Source organism: Rutidosis leptorrhynchoides, unplaced genomic scaffold (assembly GCF_046630445.1).
Source record: "Rutidosis leptorrhynchoides isolate AG116_Rl617_1_P2 unplaced genomic scaffold, CSIRO_AGI_Rlap_v1 contig418, whole genome shotgun sequence".
Taxonomy (NCBI): domain Eukaryota; kingdom Viridiplantae; phylum Streptophyta; class Magnoliopsida; order Asterales; family Asteraceae; genus Rutidosis; species Rutidosis leptorrhynchoides.
In genome coordinates this window covers 17912-38367 of record NW_027266651.1, presented here as the reverse complement: position 1 = coordinate 38367, position 20456 = coordinate 17912, and the positions used below count along the sequence as shown (strand labels likewise).

Genomic DNA, 20456 nt, shown 5'->3' with positions numbered 1-20456 from the left:
CACGCCTCTAATGTGCTCCTGCAGCAGCAATATCGTGAAAAAGGTTTTAAGAAATATTTAGAATTGATATCTTTCTTACTGGTAGCTGAGCAAAACAACGAGCTATTGATGCGAAACCATGAAGCTCGTCCAATTGGTGCTGCTGCATTCCCAGAAGCGAATGATCGTGGTCGCGGCAGAGACTGTGGACGCGGACGTGGTCGCGGTAGTGGACGTGGCCGTGGAAGAAGCAACAACTATCCTCCATACCACCAGAAGTGGAATTCTTGGAATGCCGACAAGGGAAAAGGCAAAGAGAAAGAAAGTGATGCGAAGGTTAATCCTCCGAAAACCAAAGAGAATGTATGTTTTCGATGCGGCATGACAGGACATTGGTCACGCATCTGCCGTGCGCCTGAAGCCATTGTTATGTCTTATTAGGCTTATGTGAAAGAGAGAGATCGGGCTGTTGAAGCTAATCTTACCATACAAACTAATGATGTGGAGGTAGACTTTGCTCAAAAGGATGATATCGCAAATAATGCTGGTACGAGTGGAACTCAATTGGATGAAAGGTGACTTTTACTGAAGTCATGGAAGATGGATTTGAAGAATAAAGTGTCGGAAGACACTATGCTATTTCATTTTATTTCATTAGTTTTTTTTGTTTGTTTTTCGTTTGTTGCATTTTCTTTTAACGTACTTTTTGATTATGTTTCTGGATTGTTGGATTTTCTATTTGGTTTTAATTTGAAGTTATTTTTATAATATGCTTTATTTTATTTTGTGAAGAATATGAATGCTTCAACATCTATGATTGGACTAATGGCCAACAAAAAAGATATATGTCTCGTCGATAGTGCTACAACTCATACTATCTTAAAAAGATAGGAAATATTTTTCTGATATAGTAATATGTAATGCTAATGTTCATACAGTTTTTGGTAATGGAAAGATCATTGAAGGCTCTGGAAGAGCTACTTTAATACTACCAAAGGGGACAAAGATTACTATAAATGACGCTTTATTTTCCCCCAAGTCTCTACGAAATTTGTTGAGTTTTAAAGATGTCCGCCGACATGGATATCATCTTGAGACTATAGATGAAAATGATAAGGAATATCTAAACATTAAAATGATCATAAATGGCGAGAAAGGTATTTTAGAAAAGCTACCATGTTTATCTTCTGGCTTGTACTATGCTAGCATTAGTACAATTGAAGCAAATAATGTCATAAATCACAAATTTATTGATGACCATAAAATAAACCCGAAGTTTATAGATTTTACTATTTGGCATGACCGGTTAGGCCATCCCGATTCAAATATGATGCATAATATAATCGAGAATTCAAATGGTCATACTTTAAAGAACCAGAAGATTCTTCAATTTCATGAATTCTCATGTGCTGCTTGTTCTCAAGGAAAACTGATTACGAGACCCTTACCAGCTAAAATAGGGTTTGAATCCCTTGCATTTCTAGAGCCTATTCAGGGTGATATTTATGGGCCCATACACTCTCCATGTGGACCATCCAAGTATTTTATGGTTTTAATAGATGCATGAACTAGATGGTCACATGTGTGCTTATTATCATCTCGAAACTTCGCGTTTGGGAGATTGCTTGCTCAATTGATCAAATTAAGAGCACAATTTCCAAATCATATAATCAAGAGGATACGTCTTGATAATGCCAGTGAGTTCAGATCTCAAAATTTTATCGATTATTGTATGTCGATTGGAATAACTGTGAAAGAGCCAGTAGCTCATGTTCATACACATAATGGTCTAGCAGAATCACTGATAAAATGCCTCCAACTGATTTCTAGACCAAAATACTTATGAGAATAAAGCTCCCTATCACAGCATGGGGATATGCTATTTTACATGTAGCAGCACTAATATGCATTAGGCCAACAAATTATCATAAAGTCTCTCCTTTATAATTGGTTCATGGTCAAGAACTAAATATTTCCCATCTTCGAATTTTCGGATGTGCGGTTTATGTACCGATTGCACCACCACACCACACAAAGATGGATACCCAAAGAAGAATTGGGGTATATGTTGGGTTTGAATCTCCGTCTATTATCAAATATCTAGAACCTCATACGGGAAATTTATTTACGGCACGGTTTGCCGATTGTCACTTTGATGAGATAATTTTCCCAGCAATAGGGGGAGAGAATAGAGAGTTGGATAAAGAGATTGCATGGAAAAATTTATCAATGAATTATCTAGATCCTCGTACAAATCAAAGCGAATTGGAAGTTCAAAAGACAATTCATTTGCAAAATATTGCAAATCAACTGCCAGATGCTTTTTCTAACCCTAAGAAAGTAAGTAAATCTCACATACCAGCCGAAAATGCTCCGGTTCGATTTAAAGTCCCAGAAGGACAGACAAACGAGAGTAAACCACAATTGAAGCGTGGTAGACCATTCGGTTCCAAAGATAAAAACCCCAGAAGAGAAACTGAGCAAATGATCAAGATAGTCAAGATATGGAGGTGGGAACTCAGGAAGAGTCCCAGGGTGCTTCTGAAGAGACCCTCAACATAACTAATCAAAATATCCTAGAAGAAGTTCAGGTACCTGAAAGTGATAATAATGAGATCTCGATAAGTTATGTTTATAGTGGAAAAATATGGAACCAAAATGATACCAACGTCGATGAAATATTTGTTTATAATGCAGCTGCTGAAGTTGTAAATGAAAGCAAGGATCTTGAGCAAAAATCTATCAATGAATGTCGACTTCGAGATGTTAAATGATGTCGTCATCAAGGGGAGTAACATGCGGTCTGTACTCTTTTTCCTGACTTAGGTTTTGTCCCACAGGGTTTTTCTTTGTAGGTTTTAATGAGACAGACTCATGTATGTATGTCAACATCGGTGTACTCTTTCTTCTATCAGGTTTTCTCCAGCAGAGTTTTACTAATGAAGTTTTAATGAGGCACGATTCTAAATAGACATCCAAAGGGGAGTGTTATAATCACCTTATCTTTTAAGAGTGGATGTCAATTACGACTCTTCTTAGTCGAGTAGTGGGATTCAGTTAGAAGTCTATCCTATTAATTACTTAACCATCAAGTATTCTGTAGCCTATAAATAAGCACCTGATGTATCTCCATATTGAATAAGAAATACACTACTTCTCTATATTCTTTGTTTTTATTCTTTAGTTTACAACAATTTCTATTTTTTTGGAAGGTATTTCTTAAGATAAATAAAATGATCCTTGGTCGGAGGTTGACCGGATTCGTTTAGCAAGTTGAGGCGTCTGTTTCAACGGGTCATCTACCCAACCCGTTTACCGAATTGACCCTAAGATTCAACTCACTGACCTGGATACATAATCGTAAATCCTTTTGACATAATTGCCAAACGCAAAATTTTCCCATTTGGATTCATTCATATTTTTTATTTTAAGAGGAGAACGCCAAAATGCAACTATAATTAAGAACCTTAAAAATAAAAATAAAATAAAAAATCCCAAAAGGCAGTGAAGATATACTCATATAACTTGTTCGATTATCATTAGCTAACAGAAGTTTTAAATCAAACATTTCATTGTTCTGAAATCCCAAAATAAAAAACCAACAAAGCCAGAGAGAAATCCACTAAAGTCTTGTTAATTTACCTGACATTAGATCCTGAATGTTTCTTTGCCAATTTTTACACACTCTTCATAAACCACTCCAATTGCGATAAGTGAAAGTAAACGGTTGAAGAAACTACAACAATACTTTTCAGACCCTTAGCAGTAGTTGCTACCTTTGCACATTGCTGCATGCATATTAAAAAATATCAACAAGTTGTACATATATAGAATAATCGGTAGCCATTGTACATTGTTTCAACTTGTAAAATGAATATAAAAAATGAACCAATCTTTTTTTTATAAAGGAGGAAAATTTTTATTGATAAATTAATAAATGGCCGAGCAAAATCATGTCAATTTATCGATAATCCTCGGGTGCAATAGGCTTGACATAAACATTCTCCACCTTTATAAACTTCAGAGGATATAAAAGAGTCAATTTCCACCCAAGCCGATTCAGGTATGACAGTATTCATATCAAGGCGCAGCAGAAAATGAGCTCCGTCTAACCTCGACCTATGAAGTGTTTCCTCTTCAATCTCTACTAAATCTCCCCATCGACCACAAAGCTTGTGAAAAAAAGCCTTTTTCCATGCATGAAAAGGAATTCCTTCAACCTTCAACCGAAGAAACCTTTCATTAAGCAACAAACCCGGTCTAGAATTCCAAACTTCAACCTTCTCAAATTAATCCAAAAATCACCATTGTTCAAAACACTCCTTATCCAGCATACTATAAAAAGTAATGAGCAACAAGGTTGAGTTTACCATTATAAGCTTGACATTAACAGTTATCACCTTAATCAATCTGTCCATTGTATCCACCACTGAGAATTGAGGCTTCACATGCCCCAAAACACTGCGACCAAGCCACTCACGATCGCTCCGTCTCAAAGCTGAAAATTGGCTTCTTTTTCTCCACCCAAACTTTCTTGACTCCAAATTTGCGATTGTAATTGGGATAATTATTGCCAAATCGTGTAAACTTGTTACCATTATTAGCACCACCTTGTCGTTCTACTTCGACTGAATTCGATTCTGGTACAGCAAAGCTAACAAAGATGTTCCCATTTCCAATATACTTCCCATCCAAACCTTTCACAGCTTCAACCGCTTCATCTCTCGAAAAGAATGAAACAAAACCAAATCGACATCCTTTCTGATTAAGCTTGAATGATACATAAACCATTGCGATTCTCCCAAAAGATTGGAACAGAGAAAGCAACCATCCATGGTTCATATCCAACCTCAAATTCCCCACAAACAACTTGAATAAAGAGTGAGATGAACGATTACCAGCTTGATTTTGGAATTGAAAATGACCTTGATTCCGACCACCCCTACGGTTGTTCTGATCGACACCACCAGAAAAAATGCCTCTCAAATCCGAACCCACCATCTCCAACCAAATCCGATGGGTCAAGTGAAAATCCGATCGACGGGAGAAATGTTGGAAGAGGTTATTTAGCTGAGCTTGCATTCCAACAATTCATTGAAGGAATGGCTTGCTTTGAAGAGAAGAAATTGCCAAGAAAGAAGAAGAAAGGAAGCTTGCAACTGAAGAAACAGAAAAAATGCAATGGAAAAGGCCATCAAAATCGGGATCAATGCTTTTGTCAAGGCTCTCCTAAGTGTTTTAGATGATTTTGAAGTGAATGGAAGCAAGACTGGGTCGATTAGAGGCAATGCAGAGAAGATTGAAGTTGATTCTGCATTTGTGACTGGCGAGGACGATTCTGCACATCGTCAGAAGGTCGAAGACCTTGTTGTCTTTGCACTAAAAGTTTAGGACTTTGTCGGCTTTTCTGAAACCAGTCGAGCCGGAATTCCGATTTGCGAAGGTCGTGACGTAGTTGGAAATGATCGTGACAACCTCCGGAACAACGACATTGTGTTCAATTGCTTCGCAAATCAGCCGATCGAAAAGCCCCAATTTGCCTAAGGCTTCAAGTTACTGTTTCATTGCTCAGCTTTCTCTTTCTTACGAATAATTAGGGTTAGCTTATGTTTTTCTATTCTTGATGGATTTTGATGATTCAAAAGGCTATTTAGGGTCAACTTGATGCTCTGAATCTAATTATGAAGTCAATTTTAGCAATTATCAAGTAATGAATAAAATGTCTGCTCGATCAACTTGAGTTATGGGTTTTACTGTCAAAAATTGGGGTTTTCTGTAGAGTGGAGTTTTCTTGTTCCTTTCGATTCAGCCAAGTTACATTATGCATTTGGAAGTTGTTATGGAGGTTTCTGCAAGATTTCAGCATGAGAAGATGAAAATGGCTATTGTCTTAGTTCATTTCAGTTTAAGTCCAAACAAGTCAAGTAGTCATCTTTATTTCCAGCAAAGAGAATGAAAAAGTGAAGTTGTAAAATCGTTTAGAATGTCATTTAGAGTGTTTCTGCAATGGTTGTTGCTATCTGTCATGGCTGCATCAGAAGTCAACTCCAAAGTCAACATTTGAAGCTTCTTGTGGATTGATCCACAATTTGAAGAAGAAGAGAAGTTTTACTGCAGATTATCTACCATTTTACTCTACTGAATGAGTTAAAACTTTTGGAAAGGAGTGGTGCTCAAGAAAACTGATCTGTAATAGCTAGGTGTCATTTTGTTAAAAGTGGTCCCAAAAGCAGTTTTATTTTAAAATTTCCTAGCTGTAATTTCTTTCATTTCCAGTATTGTAAAACTCTTTTATGACGTCTAGGATGATTTTGGATCAGTACATAAGGTCCTTAACTTTACTCTTTTTCGTTTATGGGCTTTTAGGTTAATGAAAAATAAAATCTGCAATTTCTTAAAAGTTCATCATCTGTTTATTTTTCCAGTTTTCAAAAGCCTTATTTTCGGTTGCATTGGTTTGGAGTAGCTTTAGTACTAAATCTTAACCAAATTAGTTTATTAGGATCCAAACACCTTAGATACCTTAGTTTAACCTCAGATTAGATTCAAATCCTTGCACAAATTAGATTATCATCCATTCGGTTACAAAATCACAGTTTCTGTTATCTGTTTATTCAGTTTGCAGAGTTTTTTTGCTGTGTTCTTGTTCTTTGTGCTTGAGTTTCTTCCTGTTTAGGAGCACGGGTGTACTAACAGTGGTATCGAGAGCTCTGGGTAAGATCTTGGGAGAAAAAGAAGAAGATGGCTTTAGTTCCACAAATTACAGGTAATGAAGCTAGTAGAATAGAAAAGTTTAAGGGAAATGATTTTGATATGTGGTCGGTTGTAGCTAAGGATCACTTAGATGTAGCTGGTTGGTTTAGTGTTATAGAACATGGTGTTGCTGAGTTGCCAAAAATAGATCCAACAGAAGCTCAAAGAAAGAAAAGACAAGATGACTTAGAGAAAGATAGGAGAGCACAGATTTGGCTTAGAAGTATGATAGACTTGAGTATGCTGAGAAAAGTTGTAGGTTGTAAATCTGCCAAGGAGATGTGGGATACTTTGAAGTTAGAATATGAGGGGACTATTCTGAGTAGAAGGATTAGGTCTAAGGAGGTTGAAAAGCTATTTGATGAGTACAAAATGAAAGATGAAGAGGATGTCAGTGGAGGTAGAACTAGGCTAAATGAGATTTTGCAGCAAATGAGGATTCATAATGTAGCCTGGGATGAAGAGAAGTTGATAGATAGGCTGTTAGGAAGAATGCCAAGGAGGTTTGAGTCTGTCATTTCTGTGCTAGATGGGGAGTTCAATAGAGATTTAGAGTTGGTGAGTCTAGAGGATTTCTTCAATATTTTAGAGATTCATGAAAGCAGATATGGTATTAAGGAGGAGAAAGAAGAAGTTGCAGCATTCAAGAGTGAGAGATTTAGACAATTATAGACACCACCAATCACCATACCAGCTAATGAATACCAATCAAGCTAAGAAACCAATCCTGGAAGCTCCCAAACTTTTAACCAAGCACAACAAGTCCAAGTCCAGCCTGTTGCAAGACAAATGATACAGCAACCAATGCCACAAACCTATCCAGCCTAGCAAAACACCTCATACTAGCCTAACCAAGCTTACCATAACCAATCCTACCAGCCAAACTACCAAAGGCCACCAAACCAGCCATATCAAAACTAGTTTTACCCATAGAATCAACCATGGAGGCCTAGATGAAGAGGTTTCAACAACTTTTAGGGACAAAGACCACAAAATTTGGGAAACCTTCCAGAATGCAGACATTACAAGAAGCATAACCATTCATAAGCAAACTATTTTTGGCATGAAATGGCAATATGTGGTTACTATGGGAAGAAAGGCCACACAGATGCAGTCTGTTATAATAGATGGTGTGATGACCAACAGAATCCACAAAGTAGACAGTTTGGAAAGTTGCCACCAATCCATCCATTGTAGAGGCAGAATCAACAATACCATCATCCAAGTCAGAATGCTAACTTCACTCCACCTGGACAATCTCAGCAACAATAGCCTGCAACAACACAATACCAAGCAAACTATGCTTCAACACCACACTTTCAACAATGGGAAGCTCCAATGAACCAAATGCCTTACCCTGCAACACAAGCCATCACAGGATATCCACCAATGCCTCAAATAGCCTATCACCAAACCTGTCCAAGCCCAACCAGCCCTACAACCAATCATGGAACACCCACAAACCAACAAAATATCCCAAACACACAAACACAAGGATCTAGAAGCTCTCAAAGCAGTCAGAAAAGTAAAACTAACATTGAAGAAAGTGCATTTGAGGTGGAAAGTTATTCTGTTGGAAGAGTAAAAGAAAGGAAGAATACCTGGATCATATATAGTGGTTGCTCAAACTACATGACCATGAAGGAAGAAGCATTTATAGAAAAGAAATCAAATGTGGTGGCTACAGTCAAGTTTGGCAATGGTGAAATGGTACATGTGGAAGGAAAAGGAACTGTGGAGTTGGAAATAAAGTCTAGTAAGTCCATTTTGGAAGATGTTTACTACATTCCTGAGTTAGATCAAAATCTAATTAGTATAGGACAATTACTTAAGAAGAAGTATGATGTATACTTTGAAGATGGAGAGTGTTTGATCTTTAACTCTGAAAGGGAATTAGTGCACAGAGTTCCACAGATAAATAGAATGTTCAAAATCAGAATGGAAGATGTTGAAGGTGCATTCTATGGCTGCATTACTAAAACTACACAGTTGTGGCACAGAAGATTTGGCCATGCTAAACTTGATAATATACTGGCAATACAGAAGAATGAGGTTGTACAAGGCATTCCAAAGCTTTGTGCAAAAATGAAGAAAGTCTGTGAGGCATGTGCAAAAGCCAAGAGTCAGAAAGCATCCTTTCCATTGAGTCATTAGAGATCAACACATAAATTACAGCTGGTAGACACTGATGTTTCTGGTCCTATTGAAATGCCATCTGTTACAGGCAACATGTATTATCTGGAATTTATTGATGATTTCACCAGATATTCCTGGATATATTTCATAAAAACAAATGACCAAGTGTTTGGAATGTTTAAGCTATTGAGAGCACAAGCTGAAGCTGAAGTAGGCTGCAAATTGAGGTGTCTTAGAAGTGATAGAGGTGGAGAATACACTTTAAATGAAATCAAAGCATATTGTGAAAAGGAATGCATCTTTCAGCAATTGAATGTGCCTTATTGTCCAGAACAAAATGGTCTTTCAGAAAGGAAGAATAGAATAGTTGTGGAAATGGGAAAATCTCTAATGTTTGGGATGAATGTTCCTAGAAAGTTTTGGCCTGAGGCATGCAACACAGCTTTCTATTTGCAAAACAAACTACAAACCCAAATCTTTGAAAGGAAAAACACCTTTTGAGATGATGTTTGGAGAAAAGCCTAAAGTACATCATCTAAAGGTATTTGGCTGCATTGCTTATGATCATATTCCTGAGCAAAGAAGGAAGAAGATAGAAGAAAAGACTGTGAGAGGAATTATGATGGGATATAGTTTAGGACAAATAAAGGGTTATAGGATTTGCGATCCAGTGAAAGAAAGGATGATAATAACAATGAGTGCAAAATTTGATGAAAATTCTAAATTTGAATGGAGTGAACCAACTGTGAGTGAGCCTGGAAGAGTGTTTGTGAGATACCAATGCAACCAATTGTTGATGAGATTCAAAGTGAAACCTCATCTGATCATGAGGAATCACTTGAATCTCCTAATGTGTTTGTTCCATCTATTTCAGGTACACCAAGCTCAACTCCAGGAGGAGTTAACAATGTTACTACACCATTGTTAACATCTCCTGAAACTGAAGGAGAAGGTAGTAGATCAAATAATGCTCCTGATTCACCAAATTCAGGAGGAGAGCTATTGTTCAATGAAGGAAGTCCACAGAATCTTGGAATTCAAGCAACATACATTGATACATCTACTCCAGAAGATTTGCAGACCAACAAGAAGAAAAGCTTGAGTGAAATCTATGAAAGATCAATGCCAGCTCCTGATCCAGATGTGTTAGAGTTCATTTGTGTTGCTGAGGACTTCCCAGATGCAGAAATGGAAGAAGTAATATCGGTCAGCATTGAGCCTAGAACCTACAAGCTAGTTGAGAAATCTGCAGAATGGAAGAAAGCAATGAAAGAAGAGAATGGAACATGGTTTTCTTTGCAACAAACCATCAGAGAATACAAAGGTCATTGATACAAAGTGGGTATTTAGGTACAAACTAAATGCTGATGGAACAGTCAACAGATACAAGGCCAGATTGGTTGTGAGAGGCTACAAGCAAGAGTATGGTGTTGACTATGAAGAAAAATATGCACCAGTTGCAAGGTTGGATACTGTTAGATTGTTATTGGCAAAGGTAGCAAATAACAACTAGAAAATATATCAGATGGATGTAATGTCAGCATTCTTGAATAGAGTACTTGAAGAAGAAGTGTTTGTAAAGCAACCTGAAGGCTTTGTAGTTCTAGGAGAAGAAGGCAAAGTCTACAAGCTTGTCAAGGCTCTTTATAGCCTAAAGCAAGCTCCAAGGGCCTGGTACTCAGGAATCAGTTCCTATCTACTACAAAATGGCTTTGAAAAGAGTCAGAATGAAGCAACCTTGTATGTCAAGCATCAAGGAGGATAAAAGTTGATATGTTCACTCTATGTGGATGATTTATTATTCATTGGCAGTGCACTAAAGCTTGTTGAAGATTTCAAGAAGATGATGGAGTCATAATTCAAGATGACAGACCTTGGATTGATGAAATATTTCCTTGGTCTTAAGATATAGCAAAGAGAAGATGGAATCTTTGTGCACTAGAAGAAATATACTCAGGACATGCTGGAGAAGTTTCAAGTGGAGAATTGCAATGTGATCTCTACACCAATAGAGGTTGAACTAAAGCTGCAACCAACAAAGCCTGGTGAGGAATTTGATTCTACACTCTGAAGGAGCATGATGGGCTCTTTGATATATTTGTGTGCATCTAGGCCTGCTTGCATAGTTAATATGCTTGCTAGTTGTAGTTCTAATCCATCTTAAGAACATGCTATCTATGTTAGAAGAGTTCTAAAGTTTGAGAAGAGCCGCTGTGATTATGGTTTATGGTATGAAACTGGTGGAAAGGGAGAGTTGTTGATGTTCTATGATGCTAGTTATGGGAATGAAGAAAGATACAGAAGTAGGAGTGGATACTGTAGTAGTTTTGGCTCATAAATCTTTTCTTGGAGCTCAAAGAGTCAGAAGAGTATGGCACAATCAACTGCAAAAGTAGAATACATTGCAATCAACCTGACAGCTAAGCAATCTATATGGATTAAGAAGATTCTGATATATATTGGGGAGTTGAAAGAATTTTGTGTCCCCATCTATTGTGATTCCAGTTCTGCAATTTCTATGGCTGAAAATCCAGGTGATCACTTCACGACAAAGCACGTGAACATCAAGTACCATTTGGTGAGAGAGCTGATTGAGAAGAAGGAAATTAGAATGGTCTATTGCAGAACAAACTTCCAGCTTGCAGACATTTTCACTAAGTCACTTCATAAATGGATATTTGACTTTCTTGTAAAGTTAATTGGAATGCAGTCTCCACTAAACAAAGGAGGAGTTGTTGGAAGAGGTTGTTTAGCTTAGCCTGCATTCCAACAATTCATTGAAGGAATAGCTTGCTTTGAAGAGAAGAAATTGCCAAGAAAGAAGAAGAAAGGAAGCTTGCAACTGAAGAAATAGAAAAATACAATGTAAAATGCCATCAAAATCGAGATTAATGCTTTTGTCAAGGCTCTCCTAAGTGTTTTAGATGATTTTGAAGTGAATGGAAGCAAGACTGGGTTGATTAGAGGCAATGCAAAGAAGATTGAAGTTGATTCCGCATTTGTGACTGGCGAGGATGATTCTGCACAAATTAGATTATCATCCATTCGGTTACAAAATCACAGATTATGTTATCTGTTTGTTCTGTTTGCTGAGTTTTTTTTGCTGTGTTCTTGTTCTTTGTGCTTGTGTTTCTTCCTGATTAGGAACACAGGTGCATTAACAAGAAAGAAATTTCGAGAAATTCCGTTCTTTGCTAGTATCAAAGGTGAACCAACCAAGGGACTCCGAGCACTTGAAACATTGTAGCTGCATAGAAAATGGACCAATCTTATCCTTTATAACTAACCTGTATCCCATGAATATCCAAGAGTCGGTCCACTACCTCTGACATGTCTGGCCGCTCCTCGAGCGTGGAGCTTAAATAATACCTAAAATAAAAAACATTAAGAAGCCACATAAAATTAATATTAATATTGTACAAGTCGTGTAAAAAGGGCCATCTATTCCGATTTATTCTGTGAATCGAGAAAAATTTGTGTCATATCCTGATTGGAGGCGGCCGGTGGGGGGCGGCCGCCCGGCCGCAGCGATTGCATAGTTTTCCGACCGCTTCTACAACTTGTTGTTTATGGTGAAATAGAGAAAGGTGAAAGGCCCAGCATGTTTCTAATAGTTGAGCAAATATTTTGCAGCTTCAACTTTTCCTAGCCTCGTTTTCTGCGTGAAATTTAACAAGTGAACTCGTTATTTTCAAATTAAACAAATTATTTTCAAATTACAAAACAAAAGGAAAGAAAAACATAATAATTAGTACTTACCAGTAACTGGTCTTTTCTGCTGAATCGACGAGCCAGATAAGAAACTTGATAATGCATGAACATACATGTATAAATGTGCTGCAGATCTTAAATTTTGACATATAAAACTTTAAAGATATATAGTATCAGTCTAATCACTGACATCGATCATTGCGGCACCACCACCACCACAACCAATGTGGGGGTCACCTCCTCCCCCACTACAAGCTTGGGGTGGCCTAGTACCCATTCCTTCATTTCATGATTTCATGGTTCGGCAAATCCCGCTATTATCCGTGGTTACTTGATCCCTACATTAGCTTTAAGTCTTAAGTTGTAATAGAAATTAATTAGACTTAATAGCTAGCTAGTTGTTTTGTATGTTTCCTTCTTGTTTTCCAATGTGTGTGATTGTAATGGGATGCTTTTTTTTTTTAAAGGAAGAATACAATTACAAAAATTAAACTACAATATGTCTAGGCACCGATATGCCAATAGAATCTTCGAAGAGGAGAAGAGAAAACCCGGGAGGTGGAGTATCATGCCATATGAAGGGTGATTGATAGTACATCTAACAAATATAAGGTAGTCCACATTTATCCAAGTTTAAGAAGAGGCTATAGACTTTTTCGCTTCCATGTTGAAGTTTACACTCTCGGAGACGATAATATTAATTCTAATTGGCGTCGTATCGCTTCGATTCCTCCGTACCAATTGGATGGAAGTAAATTTCCCGCGATTGCCAACGGTCAAGCGCATTGGCTAGTTGCATTTCTAGTCGATTGGGAACGATCCAGATAATGCCGATAGCATAATAATTTATTTCGATTTCGGAAAGGAAGAGTTTTTATCGACTCCTCATCCGGATTTTATCACTAAACCCTACACATTTGCAACATCTTGCTGTCTATGTCCGTTCGTTTGGAAGGGTTCTTTGGGTATGTTATGTTTCAGTCCGTCGACATATGAACATTTTGATATTTGGTCTTTGAAAGACGATAAGGAGTGGGAGAAAAACTTGAAGCTATTCAAGTGTCCAGGATTGTGGGATAATTACTATTTACATTGGCCCGGTCCTTTATGTGCTTGGAAAAATGAAAATTTAGTATTCTATATACTTCCCGGTTAATTATGTACAAACCCTCGAATAGTTCCGAGAGTTACTTAGAAAATGCTCCTGACATATCTGATGATTCAACACCATTTTTCTGTTACACTCCCAGCTTAGTTCGACTCAGTGATTGTTAATGTAATATCATAGGGTAATTATAATTATAATTTAATTAATTTCATTTTTTTAATGAATGTTACTTAGTTTCATCCTTCATTTGTATATATGCAACAAAAACTTTGATGGATGTCCTTTCTTGAGGTGTAAATGACAACCACGACATGGTCGATTGGTTAATTAGGTACACACCTCCCCCTTGAGGTTGAAGATTCGAATCCCCGGTGAACTTATCAAAAAAGAGGTGTAAATTACAGCATTGGTATTTCCTTTCTATGTATAAATTCCAAATTATAAACTTCTTAATGAAAACAATAAAATATTATAATCTCCAACCCATTGATCTCTACCAATATGCTGAGAGAAGTAAATTCTTGAAAGTACCCCTGAGAAGTTGCATGCATATATGAATTTAATTGGGGTGTTATATAGAAAGAGCCGACTATTTTGTTGGAGTAGATTGTCTCAGGAAGATTGATTTTGCAAACATAATTGACAATTCCAATTGCTTGCAAGAAAAGTCAACAAGAAAGGTTAAAATGAAAGAAAGCTTGAAGAAGAAGAAAAGGAAGCTATCAACAGTTTCAATGGGTGAAGAGGATAAAAAATCTCTTGCTGTGACAATTCAGAATTATATGAGTATTGGTGAAGTGAGAAAGGAAAGGACAGACTGTGTCAACAGTATTAAAACTGGTTCTGCAGCAGAGCAGTACTACCTTACTGGTTTGGATCAATCTGTAATTCTGAGTTGGGAAGTCTTTTTACTGCAGTTTTTTTAACTAATTACTTTTTTCATCTAGAAAGTAAAAAGGAATGAGTGATGAGCAAGAAAAATCTGGGCAGTTTTTCAACCTTCGGCAGCTAGTACAACTGTCATTTTTCATTACTTTTGTTATTCTGTTTTTAGGAAAAGCTAATTACCAGCTGTATTTTTCCTTTTAATTCAGTAGGGTTTTATGGAGAGTACTATAAAAACTCTCCTTGTATGCAGAAACAAGTGAGCCGGAAATTATTATGAAAAATCACAAAAGGCTCCATTCTCTGTTTTATGCTTTTTCTTTTCATATCAGCAGCAATGTTTTCTGCAGAAATCAATTTATTCTTCATTTAAATCAACTTTTCAGTATTAAGCACAAAATCAGTTTATTAGATTAGTTTACAGTATTTTGAATGAGAGCAAAAATAAATCATGAAAAGAGTATAGTGATTCTGTTTTAAGTTTGCAAGTTCTGTTTTCCAGTAATTTTGTTTTCTGGGCTGTGTTGTTCTCGTTTCCAGTTGCTGTGTTTTTCGTCCTGTGAGCACAGGTTCATCTTTCGTCTTTGTTTAGCTGAGCTGTGATTGGCAGAGTGTTGTGTTTGCATCACCTGTGGTCACGGTTCAGGAAGTTTCCAACATATTTAACTTTTTTGACACACTTATGGTGTGATAAAGACAACCAGATAAAAAGGTTGCTTAGAAAAGTAGGCAATGTTTATTGAATTATTGAAACGGGACGTACTGTAGGATTCTTAAATGAGGAACCAAATCCATTGTCAAATCAACACATATGCGTCTACCACGCCCGAGGCATGAGGTGAAGAAAGAAAAATGGAAGGGGGAAGAACTCTAATTTTGAATACAGAATTCTGTTTGAAATAATAAGTATAGGCGAAAAGTATGTGCTCAATGAATCATAAGTTATGGTGACGATATACTTTGAAAACTCAGGAGGACAAACTGGGTAAACCTGAGGCTATTGTGGAAGTCCAGAAAGGTGACTCAAACAATTCTAAGGATAATCCTGACAGGGACGAGAAAGCCTCAGGAAATAAAGTTAGGGACCAAATTGAATAAAGTGGAAAATGTGGTGCAGAAGATGATCGATTATGAAATAAACTCATTGTTTTTGTCACAAGTACTACTGGCCTCCATCTTTGGTTGAGACTTCTCTAGTTTTCGTCCTGAATATTCAAACGATCATTGCAAATGGTCGCAAATGATCTCTATCTACACTTTGTATCCTAAACAGAACACATGATCTTTGATCAAATTCCTCCAGATTTGAAATGATAATTTCGTCTGCATTGTAGTCCAATTCAATTTCAAACTGAAACAGTGATGACACGGCATAGACTTTTGAAAATTGTGCCGACGTGGTATGGTGATTAGTGGTCAAGAATGTTACTCCAGTTAGCTTGATCAGCTTCCTGGTGTATGGCGATTTGTGGTTGTGAGACTAATAGTGTTGGTCCCTTAGAAAAATCCCACGTGTCAGTTAACATCCCATTGTCTCATTAACGGTTTGCTGCCATGGCATTAGCTACATGAAACCAACCAAACCCGACATTTTATACACTACAATTGCTGTCAGAATTGCGCATAAGCTGCCTTGAATTGAACTGGCCCATTATGATTTTTGAGGCACTTTCTTCTCTTGGCTATAAAACCTGTGAATCGATTTTGACTGTTATTATACGCTACAATTGCAGAATTGGGGTTGTCAAGTTAAGCTAGACATATTATACAGTTACTGTAGTATATTGAATAACCCTGAAGGATCGAGCGACTATAACGCGCAACTGACCTTCCTTGTTTCCCTTTCATTTACTAGAAGCACCAGTTTATACACCAAAATTGCCATCACAATTAAGCATAAAGCTGCCTTGATTTGATCTGAGGAAGCTTCATTTCTTGTCTGAAGGTCTAGGATGTCTTTCTTATACACCGCTCGAATCGCACACCTTTTCACTCCAATGTTAGGACAAAGAGGTTCAACCACAAGCTTAATTACTTGGTTGAGGCCTCTGTCTTTATTTACTCTAAGGAACGGCAGAGAAACAAAAACGCATGGAAATATGATCGGACTTAAGTTCTGGATGTATAAAAATGCGCGAATTGGAGATGAAAGCACCCTCCACATGGATTTTACACTATTTTTCAGAATCTGGGATTGGCTTACTCTCATCCTGACGGCCAAAGCTGAAGCAAACAGAAAGTCCAAGCAATTCACTATTCTCGCTAACCGTAGGCATTTCCATACTGATGAAATTCCCTTCTCTCTGAATGCTAAACCACTTTGGGATTTCACTTCCTGGAAAAATTACTGAAAAATGTCGCGACCCTTCCTTAATCTCCCAGGAACCATTTGGTCGCCAATACATAAAGGGAGACGGCATGAGATATGAATAGTTCAGAAGGAATGCTTTCATCATAGCAAATGCCACATTGCCACATCCTTCTAATTTCTCCACCGATTTTAAGCAATTATATCCCGACAATACTCCAGTAAAATTATTATTTTCCACTGTTTCCAACAAGTCGCAATTCTGTATCCCCAAACTAGTAATGTTTGATGGAAGTTCTGACGATGATTTTATTTTCTTGCAGTTGTTCAAATGCAAATACAACAATTTTGGTATCCTATAGATGCTTGTGGGCAGATTAACAAAATTGTTGCCGGAGAGTTTCAACCGCACCAGTAAGGATAAGCAATCAATATGATTGGGAATGTCTCCTTCCTCAAGATTACAATAGCTTAGATTCAAATCCACCAGTGAACGCAAAAGTGGCAACGAATAATGTATCTTCAAAGGCACAGGTTGTGCTATTAAGGAAAATTGCCACTTAGTCTTTGGCAAGCTTCCTAATTTGCACCGGCTAATATAAAATCTTTTAAGATTTTCCATCAAAGATAAATTGGATGAAGGGAAGCCTCCCATTGTAGTTCCCCTAAGATCGAGCTCCTCCAGAGTTTCCATTTTTCCAAAAACCTTTCGAAACTTCTTGAGTTTTGAGCATCCAGCAACTATGAAAACTTCTAGAGACTCCAAATTATTGAAGTCTGGTAAACTGACTAGGGATACACAACCTCTCAAGTTCAACACAATAAGCCTCCTTAGATCTCCAATGGACGGATGAAATTTAGACAGTCTTGTGCAACCTTGAAGAACTAGACGTTCAAGATTTGGGACCCCCGTAAAATCTGGAGTCTTCACTAAGTTTCGAGAATGACTCATATCAATGATTTTTAACTTGTTGAAAGGCTGTGAGCAACGATAAAAAAAATTAGAGAAAAAGGAAATGTTAGCAACATTTTTTGGATAGCCATAAATAAAAAGAATAAAACAGAGCTGAACGTTGAAGATCGCCTTGATTCCATTCCATAGATATCGAATCTGACTATGTTGCAGGATGATTGTTACAATATTCATTGGTTTAAAACTTGAAGGCAAATATTGCAATTGATATTCCCCCCACTGAAGATGTCGTAACTCATTAGAAAGATAACTAAGGCCATGCGGGAGTTGAACACCCGAGATCATGAGCACTCTTAAATTGTTCATGTTAAAGAAAGCATTGGCTTTTAATTCTATCTTTTTTGTTCCTGAATACCAATATCTGATGCCTTCAATTGCTTTTGTTCCCTAATTAGTCAATAACACACAATTGACACAACATAAGGAGAATACATGAATCAAGTAAAAGATAAGAAAGATGTTCTTATACCGTATTCCCTAGAAGCACAGAAATTGTCTCAGATCTGCTCAATAACCTACTTCGTCCTCCGAACTCAAGTGACTCCCTTTTAACAAGTTGTAGAGCCATTTCTTGCAACAAGTCATGCATTAATAGATTCCCCTCGCTTGACACGCTTATTAGGCACCTCTGAATGAGCACTTGTATTCCAATACTTGGCTGGAAACCACAACCGTCAAATACTTTTGCGACGGCATCTTTTTTCCCCCTTTGAAGAAAAATGCAATATCTAAAAATATACTGTTCTCTTTTTCATTCAATCCATCAAAAGATATTTGAAGCCTATTAATAATTTCTTTGTCAAAATCTTCCCGTAGTCTTTCCAATGCACCGATCCATTCATCTTTACTTCGACCACACAAAAAGGATCCTAGAACTTCAAGAGCCAACGGAAGACCATCTGCATAACGTATCACCTGTTTGCATAGCTCTTGATAGCCATTCAGTGGGTTGACCCTTTTAAAGGCCATCAAACTCAAAAAGTTGAAGAGCGTCATTATTGTTTAAGCATTTGGCTTTATAGATATTATCAACTCCGTGTACAGCAAAGACGAGCTCGTCTCTGGTGGTGATAATAATTTTGCTGCCCGAACCAAACCAATCATGTTTTCCAGCAAGTTTCCTTATATGCTCAATGTGATTCACATCATCAATAATAAGAAGAATCTTCCGATGACATAATCGACTTCGTATTATGTCAACACCATTATGAATATTCGAAATTCGAAAATCACTCTCTTCCAAGCTTTCACTAACAAGTTGTTTTTGTAAAGAAACTAAATCACCCTTGGAAGACGTTTCTCTAACATTTGCTAGAAAACAACTTCCTTCAAAATAGACAGACTTATCAAAAACAACTTTTGCTAAAGTTGTCTTTCCGATTCCACCCATTCCATGGATCCCAACGAACCTAATATCATCGTTACCCAGACAAATGTGTGAACTCATTAATTCCTTTAATTGCCAATTGTGTTAATATCAATTTGACAAGTTCCTCAATAAACGTTGATTCATGCCTAAGGAGGAAAAATCACAAGACATGATAAGCTGTAAAGCAACGAAGAAATTAATAGACTAAATAATCATTTTTCTGAAATCAAATAGCAATAATTCCTCAAAACCGGTAGCCGTAAATAATTAAATCAAAACCTTTTGGGATGCAAAAATCACGAAAAACAATACTGAAAAGAATCTCTATATATCCAATTCAGATTTAACCTAACTAAAAGTTTATGTGAAGTCACATGGTAGTAGAATAGACATTCACAAGCTTAATAGTTAGTGGTTATATCTATCTTTTAAATCAAACCCACTTAGGTTTGCCGCTACACTCATAGCAGCTCTCCATCTTTGTACTTTCTCAGGATCATCCATAAAAGCTTTTTCGTGCTTCGAAAAGGCTTCCTTGAAGCTACCGGCCTGTTTTCTGACATGCGAGGGATCTACACGGTAGAAAACTGGAAGAACTATTAGTCCCGTCTCCTTCATGCATTCCATAATTTTGACAAGTTCCTCCAAGCACCAGGTAGAGCTAGCATAAGTGGTCGAGAAAAGGATAATTGCAATCCTTGATTCTTCAATACCTTTGAAGATATAAGGTCCTATAAGATTTCCCTCTTTCAAGTTTCCGATCATCTCTGAATGCATTAATTCCATTCCGTTTCAATGCTGCAAAGAGATCGAGTGTCTTTTCCTCTAAAACTGACAAAAACATCATATTTCCATAACAATCGTTGCTTTTTCGGGGGATGATATGAAGGAGGAGAAGAAGATGCAGAGGATCTGATGGAGCTCATGGAAGCGATATTAACAGGTAAACAAAAGCTTTTTAATGTAGTAATAATGGTTGTTTGGGAACAAGATTAGTTTTTGTCTATAAAATTTCTAGAGAATTTGCTAGTAATTGTGTCACGATGGCTAAGTTTGTCGCCAAATAGTACTAATCATCCGAAAAATCAGACTTAGAGGGACACCTCAAAAACTTTTAACGTCGGGTATGTTTAAAGGACTAATTTTACCAACTAAGTATTAATATTAGGATCGAAATGCCATACATAATAAATGAAGGATGTTAAAGTCGAGGATAAAATGTGTTTGACCAATT

At 37.1% G+C, this 20456-nt stretch overlaps 1 pseudogene; it reads right to left on the bottom strand.

Moving 5' to 3' along the window:
- Positions 1 to 16746: 16746 nt before the first annotated feature.
- Positions 16747 to 20148, bottom strand: LOC139883564 (disease resistance protein Roq1-like; annotated as a pseudogene).
- Positions 20149 to 20456: the final 308 nt, after the last annotated feature.